Consider the following 9834-nt stretch of genomic DNA (forward strand, 5'->3'; position numbering starts at 1 on the left):
CGTGCTGGAATAAAGTTAATGGAGTTGGACTTTATTTAATTTCTGTGAGAAGGGGATGTTCACAACGGCGAGAGCATGACGCAGGTTGTTAACAGTCCATTTTGAGATCGGAGGTATGGAAGGGATTGAAGATGGTGATGAGGTAGCTGAAGACCTCGGAGTAACTTCGGAACGTGGAGGCCTTGATGGTGGTGGAGAGAAGCACTTTCTGGAGCGGCGCCTCAGGGAATCTGAAGGGGAGCAACGGGCTTGGCGGCCTCTGTCCCCGTCTTTGGGATCGGAAGATGAACTTGTGTTAGAAGGTCCTGGATTGGTTGTTGCCATCTGAGGGTGGGTTTCTGGAGGATGAGAGAGTTCTTCATCAGATGTGAAGAGCTCTAACTCTACTGGAGAAGACATGGTTCTCTGCTTAGGGTGGGGCCAGATGGTGGGAAAAACTGTCAATGTAGAGTGGTAAGTAGCTGTTTATATACACTAGTAGTTTGATTAACAGGATTGAATGTTCAGACTCCTCAAGAATGTTCGTTTTGAACTTCATTTAATAGAATCAAAACTTAACAAGTTAACTTAGCAGGAAATTTTAGTTGTGTCAACTCAAAAAAGCTAATTGATACAACTAAACCTTAAAATCATTTTTTACAGTGTAGTACTTTTATAATATTTTGAATGATCATTTTGCTTTTTTTTCCTAATTTTTCTCACAAGTTCTTTTAATTTTGTAATTTTCCTCACAAGTTCTTACTGAATAGAAAATGAAAAACATTGCAGTCAGACAATAATAATTTTATTACATTTTGAATTATCATGTAATTTGTCATGATGGTAAATGATTTGAAATACTATAAATGTTGATGTTATAAAAATTCACTTACTATAGAAAAGAAAGTGCCAACTGAAAAAACAAGGCTGAATCATGGATATTTGCTGTTCCGGAGTGAAAAGAACTAGTGTTTAAATTGCTCATTTACCTGGTTGGAACAGCAGACCGCAATGAATGCACAGACACAGTCACAGAAGAGCAGCAGGGCTCTAACCAAAGCCATAATGACATAATAGAGGAGAAGACCTCTGATGTTAAGCCATACAGTCTTTAAACATGCACACAAACATGCGTAAGTGCACAGTTCTCACAGTACATGCTCCAAACAAACAGCCCTTCCGTGACATCCACGTACACTGCTTTTTTTAATTAGATTCGTCAGACTACCCTCACCATGTAGGCCATTGGTGAGGTAAACCTTGAAGCCTGCTGCACTTTGTGGTGTCGTGTTCATTTCAATGATATCAATGTGAAGTATATTTGACAAGGCGTCTCCCTAGATCACCCATGCCATACCATACTCTGTGACCCCTGTGGCCTGTGGGGGAGTTCTGCATGTCTGGATCGCTTGTCTCTCATACCATGCTGTAATGCAGAGCTCTGTTTGAATCATCACACTCAATCGGGCAGTTGACCCAAGATCGTCTACAGAGCTCGAGCATGTCAACCCACATCCACATTACCAAGCCACAGTCTGCTACTCTCTTTTGCCTGTACTGGGTGGAGGAGGTCATTTCACCCTGAAACTACTAGGAGGGTGAAGGGTTTATGTTATGGCAGCAGCTGAGTGACAGGCCCAGTTGATTGAATTCAACTTGTCTCTGTTATTGAAGTTTCTTGGCAAAAAATAAACCTTTTTAATGACAGACACCACAGTAGACAGTGGATGTGTCTTTTATTAACCTGTGGGACAGCCTCCAGACATACAATTGTATCAGTCTACGTGGACGCTCTCTTGCCCAACAGACACAACATAAGGCATCTACTGTGTATTTGGTACGCTGTTCCATTGATTTCTTCAGCAGAAAGTCAAGTAAACACTGATAATGAAATGTATTTACAGGGCACTCTGTCACTTTGATACTCTGTGGAAGACATTTCTAGAGAAAGAGTTCGGAATTGAGCTTGAGCTCACAATAATTGTGATGGAAAGCGGAAATCTTAAAGGAATAGTTCACCTAAAAATGAAAATTGTGTCATGATTTTCTCACCCTAATATCTCTCCTAACCAACTGTCTTTTCTCTGTGTAACACAAATAGTGAATTTTTAAAGTCTTCATAAGGTTTATTAGTGACCAAAGGAAACGTTTTATTCCAGGGTTTTTGCAGAAAGCGGTTCTGAAACGTCATGTAATCGTGAACGCCGTTTTCCTTACGCCACTTGAAGGATTAAGAGAAAGCGGTTTAACACCTTATTTAGGTTTCACCTCTAGATCATGGCTTAATGTGGCCATGGTAACACATAAGCGGCATTCTGATGGGTGTTTGAAGAGTGCACATGTGCATGAACAGACAGGATAACAAACGTCATAGGATGGAGCCCAACAAGTCAACACAGCAGAAATAATTCAACATTTCTGTGAGTACAGTGGGAAAAGCACATACACTATAAATTATACCCATTTATACACACCAATGTAAAATACTGACTGTCCCTCACATTTGCATATATGAGCTCCTACATTGGGGGAATCCCAGAGTTTTACATAAGAGGGAAACCCCACTATTGCTGCACAATTCCACTGCAGGTGAAGTATTCCATTAATCAAAAGGGCAAATAAGAAATCCCTTATTCCCCTAAGTTTATTTCTCTTAATTATAAACCTTAGCAGTTGTCCCCTGCATATTACTGTCTACTCACCACTGTCATTGCAGAGTGATAACATTTCTTTACAATTTTAGCAAATGTTTGAATCCAATCATTTTGTGTTCATCCATTTCCCATTTTCTCCTAGGTTCAGTTACAAAGATAGATCGGAATTTTGGCTAAATCCTCATCCTGGCGTAATTCTGATTGGCTGATACCATCACATTCAGCAGGAAGGAGGAGACATCCAAACATGTTTCCAGTTTGTGTTGTTTGGATGAAATGTCCATTTCTGTTATCTCTTCATCATTTCCTATTTTGCTTTTCCAATATGGATAGATTTCACCTTAGGTAACAGTGGGAGCTTAAAACCCTCCATAAAGCCTAAAGACAAACATTGACCTGTAGAGCAAGCGATTCTGCTCCAAGTTTGGGTTTAGATTTCCATCTAAACTGATTTCCATCTGAATTCAGAGTAAACATGGTGGATGCCATCTGTTTCTATGTAAAGTGGAAAGAGTTTGATGAAATTCTTGGTCTTTAAATAACTTCTTTGTTAACAACTTTTATTTCAACTTATCCTATCCTCACAAGCGCAGATCCTTTTTTGAGGCTCCTCGTTTTATTTCAAAACTCGCTATGCATGTGGACTTTAATGTCTCATTGACAGTGGGCAGAAAGTAATCTTTAAAGGAATTGTTTGAATTGGAAATGTCTTCTATACTGCATAGATGCCAGTTTAGGTATTTGCACACTGATTCTTGGAGGACAGCTAGGTGAGAAGTCAGGGGTTAAACAAAAAGGGAACCAGAGCTGAAAGTTGAGAATTAGATCCCGAGGCCCTATAGAGCTCCTCAGTGTTGGCCCTCTGAGTTAGACATGATTGCAACATATCACTAGTTAAAACGTGATCCTCTCACCATCGTTAGGGGAGTCTGAGCTTTCTCCATTGACTTGCATACACTTTGATCATTTCACAAAAGACTGTATGAAATTTTTGTGAAAGTGCCTTTTTTAACTGTTTGCCATTTTTCAGACCCTCTTTTTCTTGTTTATTATTAGGTTATGATCTGAAGTCTCAGTAAAGATTAAATGTGGATTCAGAGACCAAGAATATAGTAGAACTGAGCAAGGATCTAGAGTAAAGATCATCCCCAATGCAATGCATCAGGTTTATATTGTATACTTTCTGGCAGAAAGAAATGTGCTCTAATCTAAATCGTGAACATTTTTAAGAAAGAAAGAGGTATAACCCAAAATCAGATGTCAGAAACTATGAAGTATCACAGGTAAAAAAAAAAATAAATAAAAAAAAACATTCACGCTTTAGAGTAGGGAATGTATAATTCCATCGAAAGCCAATGACACCTAGAAGTCCTTATATGAGTAGCCCAGCCTTGAAGTACATTGCGATCATGAGTGACAGTTGATTGTGAAAACTCGACTCTAGACATCTGGGACGCTTCTTGCTGAGGAGAGAGCATCCCAGGAGTTCCCAGAATGCCCTATGTGCCTAGCTCTATTTTAGCGGTGTGATGGGTGTGCTCAGGTTTCGTACTGCGAGATAAGATCAAGTTTGTGTGAATTCTTTACAGCAACCGCTGGTCAGTGCTAGACCACCCCCCCATTTTTGTGGGCCATGTGCATTATAGTCCAAACTACAGTCAGTCACGCTAGACAAGAACAGGTTCCAAGGTCAAAGTTTGCACTTCCTTCTAATTCGCCTGTGTTACTGAGTAGTTCTTTTTAACCATCTGAAGACTGTGTATTTTGAGATGTCTGAACTGAATTTGTTTGGGTGGCACAAGTCTTTATACAGCTTTCAACAGAGTGTGGTCAGTGAGTGAGCGAGCAGCACTTGGTGGTATAAAAATTAGGTACAAAGTCACATACTAGAACCATAATTTTTTGTCCCACTGTGGTGCAACAATCTTCTATAAATCCATAGCTACACTTAATTAATTCATGGCCATAAAGAAAGGTACTTTCTAATAAAGGGATAGTTCACCCAAAAATATATTCTGTCATCATTTACTCACCATCATGCTGTTTCCTATGACTATTTTTTCTATAAGGTGATTTTAGGCAGAATGTTAACCTCAGTCACCATTCACTTTCATATTATGGAAAATTATGTAATTTTGTCATCTGCTTTTGTGTTTCACAGAAGAAAGAAAGTCAGACATGTTTGAAAAGACATGAGGGTGAGTAAATGATTACAGAATTTTCATATTTGGATGAACTGTCCCTCTAAAAGCAACAACAAAAACAAACAGTTTTTCTTTCACTGATCACACTGTGAACTCAGCAACAGTAGGTCAAAGTAAGTTTGCTGCTGAAACCAGTCTGTGCTTACTGAAATTCAAATCCAGTGATCAAAGCTGGAAAGGTTGTTAAACGTATGGGCACATGTGAACTCCAGTTTGCAGGTGAAATGTCCACAGAAAAAGCAGAAAACGTTTTAGTTGTAAATGATGTAACACAGTCAGCTGGAACGCATATTCTAACCCTAAACCCAAACCCTAAACCTAACCATCAGTGTAGTAAAAAAAAAAAAAAAAAATCGATAACAAAGATATAACCTATGAAACATGCTGCCCATTGTTTATATCAATGCAATTACTTCCTGCTTCCCATGGGACCATAACTCATGTCACAGAAATTGCTCACCTAACGCACTATCCGTAGCACTAGAGGGAAATGTGATCATGCTTGAATTGATGCAAAAATGTCTGATGGGGATTTTGCTTGTCAGTAATTTGAATGAAGGGGGTTGATTTCACTGTACATTAACTTTCGGAAGCAACACGTTGATTTCCTGTGTGATGATGTTTCTCTTTTCTCTACATTTACTCATGATTACTCTTGAATTTCAGCATTGTGGTTCTGCTAATACTTTGATGAAAATTATTAAATGTAAATGTAATTATAATGTAAATATTATATAAATCATAATTTTCAGTATTTGTGTCCATTTTGATGGGCAGCAGCTAAATGGCCCTGCCATGCTTGTAGGTGATGAATCAAGAGCGCTTTCTCGTACTCTCTCTGGGTCAAGAGGAGATGGATGCACTGCTGCTGTAACTCCGAAGCATTACAGAAAAAAAAAGTCTGCTTTCTGTCATCCTCAGTCCTGCAAGACTGCTTCAAAGGAAGAAGATCAGCTGCTGGAACTGAGAGACAGAACGAGGCAGGAACGAGTACAGTGAGTGAGTGGGTGTGGGCCTCTGAGGCTCTTTCTCTCAGATGAGAGGTGTGCTGGAGAGGATGGGGAGGGGAAGGGGAAGGTCATGAGCACAGTGCTGTCTCTCACACATGTGCTCACGCACTAGGGACTCACATTTCCAGCATGGATCAGCTCCATGGTTCTTCGGTAGCTCACTGAACCAGGAATCATAATGTGCGTAACAGCAATGACAGTTTGACTCCTACAATGTGTCAGGAACTGAGTGATGTGTTTATTACTAAAATATGAAAAAGATCCTTTCTTCATGATTGATCAGCATTTGAGCATGTTTGAGCTCATTATAACAGTGGGTTGAATATGAATTGTCAAATGTAGCTTTCTGAGATCTGTTGTAATTTAATGTCATATATGGCAGTCTAACCTATGACCATAGCATTGTTAGTGCCATACAGGCCATAAAGTTGGACCAATGTCTCTTTAGCGAGAAAACCAGGCTTTCATGCATGTGCTCACCAATGAAGTGTTCTCTTCTTTAATGTCAGTCATTCAAATTTTACTGCCAGTGGAAAGTATGCACTCAAGAGCTGTGGACGAAGATTGTACGGCACATGGGAGGACTACAGTATACTCGCAAACCACACTCGGCCAACTCATCTGGCAAACCTTGAGTGTCTTAACAGCCTTACAGAGATGAGCACTTTTAAAGCACCATATAACTTTTATTTAGGCCTGGGATCCATGCACATCAAAAGTCCCAAATGACTTTTCAAGTCTTCAACAGCATTTTCCACAGTAACAAAGCAAATTAGCCATCTGTAATAAAATAGGTGCTTCTATTCAGAGTGAAATGTCTTATACTTCTCATCCTCTCCCAGGGTAATGGAGATAATAAGAAGACGGATGTCTGCATCATGAGCGCACCTCAAGGAAATAAAGTGTCATTGAAGTTTACATGACACATGTTATGAATCATGGCTTTAAGCAAAGACTTTCCATTGAATAACAGATCAAATACATTCCAGTAGGCATTTCTGAACTATTAGCAGATAAGGGAAAATGGCCATAGAAGTCCTGCAGTTGGTGGGCATGCAAGTCTATGTGAGAGACAACTAGGGCCACCAAGGGAAGAGTGCTGACCAGATTGTTGAGGTGTTAGAAGACCCCTGAGTAGTGTTGAAGAGAAGATCTGCATTCATTGCAGCTGGCGAGCAGACGTTTAGACCCGGCCCCCTTCTGTCAAAGCTCCAGCTAGCGCCTCATTTCTGCCTCACTCTCTCTTTCTCATTTGCCGTTCTGTCTCTCTTTCTGTTCTCTCCTGGGGAAAAGAATATTTCTTTCTTTGATTTCAATCTTGGCACCAAATGCAGCCCCGCTCTCCCATATGGATTAGCATCCTCACAGAAAAAGAGAAAGAGAGTAAAGGACCAAAAAGAGTAAAAAATTGGAGGCTTCTTTTTACCTGCACATGGACAGATGTGCTTCTGATGTCAGTAGTAAATAGGAGTGGACATGACCCCAAGAATTGATGCAGTGCCATCTTCTTCATTGCAGACTCTTAAAAAGCACCAGGTTCCGAAATAAATGCTTGAAACGAGCCAGGTGTGAAAACACCCTTAGACCTCTATAGGGTGATGCACTGCCTAAACAGAGCTGACAACTGCTACACTATAAAAAGTGGCAACCCTGTGATTGTTACTTTCTATCTTACCTGATATAACCCCTAAAAGTAGTTTTTTATGTTCAAACCAATATGTTCAGTTTGATTCAGTGATGTTAAAAAATATTTACTACACAAGGTTAGGTTTTTAGGTAAAAAAAAAATAAAAAAAAATTCAGTGTAATGTTTTGACCATCCAGAGGAACATTTTATTGTCTTTAAATTGCTGTTTCAAAGGACACAAGACTTATTGGAGGTCTCTGACATGTTTCATTCAAGTATAAACTTTGTCTCAGATGTTTCTTAAAATCCCAGGGAGAAAAACTATTGTTGACATGTATGAATGTAGAGCTATGAAATTAACGTGGGTAGAATAGATATTTTGGCCTTGGAAGAATTTGATGAGGAATGTTTGAGTTCATATTCCAGTCTCCACGACTTTTGATTGCAGACTTTAGTATCTCTGTGAGTCTGAGCACAGTTTGAGACATTTTTGAGATGAGACACGTGTGAGAGTATTTTTCTCAGGAAAGAAATATGATAATCATTAGACTTAAGCAAAATTCTCCATTACATCTCCATTTAATTTTATTGTTGTCTAGGAGAAACAGTTCAGATATCGGTGACCAGCAGTTTGTAAATGGCCTCTTTAAGTAAGTAGTCATGCCCAGTTTATCCAAAGTGACTCACTGCAGGGTCAGTCTTCCTGGACCAACCTGTGGTTAGATGCTTGGTCAAAGGCATGACAGCTCATGGCTCCTTTCTTTCTTGAGGGGATCGAACTAGCAACCTTATGGCCTTAACCTTACCAGCCTTAAGGTTTATTCACTGTTATGTTGATGATACTAATCTAGCATCATACAAAGTTGATTAGAGTGTTGAACCTCATTTCCAGTACTATACACCATCTTAGTTTTCATTTAGACAACATAAGAGTGTGGCCTGATACAGTATATAAGCAATAAGACAAGTGTCTCACTGAAACCTCATCAAACTGTCCTGATTATGCATATCATCTGTGGTAATGATTAGATAAAGTCATACAGGGACAGTTCTGTCTTCACTTTCTGTTGTATGAATGATTAATGTACTGTCCCTCTGTCAACATGAACATTATTGCATTCCAGCCTAAAATGACTCAATAAGAAACATTGGCCATGTTAAAAAACATTTCCCTAATTATTGGAGAAAGTCTTGGGTTCAAATCTGGCCTGCTTTCATATCCCATTCCCCCTCTTCTCTCCATAATTTCCTGTCATCTCTCAACTTTAAAAAAAAAGTGCAGTAGGAACAAAAGGACAAAAAGCACCCTCACCACAAAATTATGTAATTTTATGTAAGAGACTGTCTGGATGTAAGACTGTTTTATGTTAAAAAAAAATCTAAGCAGATTAAATCACATCATAAAAACCAGATAACTAAGAGATAATATACAGTAGATGTGTAGCGAAAAACCAATCAACCTGTGCAGTGATGTGCACAGATAAGAAGGCAGGCACAAATGGATAGCAGGTCAATGGGGGTGAAGTGGACAGACAAAGAGGATAGATGGAAAGGGGGAGTAAGACATGGCGGGACATTGTGAGAGAGAACGGATAAAGAAGAGAGTGCAGAAATCATAGGGGCATCTGGTGAATTCCAGCACTGGTCCTCAGTGCAGCAGGAGCGAGGCTTCAGCTTAAGTTTTTGTGAGGTTCCTGTGGTTTTTCAAGCAATAAATCCACTGTATATCTTTAATACGGGCAGAATGTGCAGGCAGAGGAGTGCTGAAGCATGTATGGCCATTACTCAGCGGCCCACATCTGAAGAAAGGAGCCTGGCCTGGGACGATGCAGTAAACTCCCTCCTCCTCCTCCTCAGTCTGTGAACAGACGGCCGCAGCTCTGCCGAGGTGTGAAAAGGAACGAATCTCCTGAAGCTCAGGCCACTGAACTATGAACTGTATGACAGCCGGGCATCAGACAGTGCTCACAGAGTGTTTTCTGAGTGGTGCTAAAATTGGGGAGGAAGACATTTCTGTTTTATCAAATGGGTTGTTGGATTGCTAGAACCTCTTTCTCCAGAGATCTTAATTCATAGATTAAGATAGTCTCTTGACTCTAAAGTTTATTGTTCAAGTCAAGAATTCACTCAAGTCATATGTAGGTATGTTTCTACATCAATTGACTGGTCATGATTATGGTCATTTTTACCCCATTGTTATTCATCAACTTTTGAGAGATTTGTGCCATCTTCCTCGTCAATTGATAGATACTGAAATGGGACTGGTACTACATAAAGTCTATCTTTGATATGCTTTGATATGATTAAGGGGAGCAGGTGAATGGAACAGGCAATAAAACCACACATCCTCATGATGTATA

Source organism: Myxocyprinus asiaticus, chromosome 2, assembly GCF_019703515.2.
Source record: "Myxocyprinus asiaticus isolate MX2 ecotype Aquarium Trade chromosome 2, UBuf_Myxa_2, whole genome shotgun sequence".
Classification (NCBI taxonomy): domain Eukaryota; kingdom Metazoa; phylum Chordata; class Actinopteri; order Cypriniformes; family Catostomidae; genus Myxocyprinus; species Myxocyprinus asiaticus.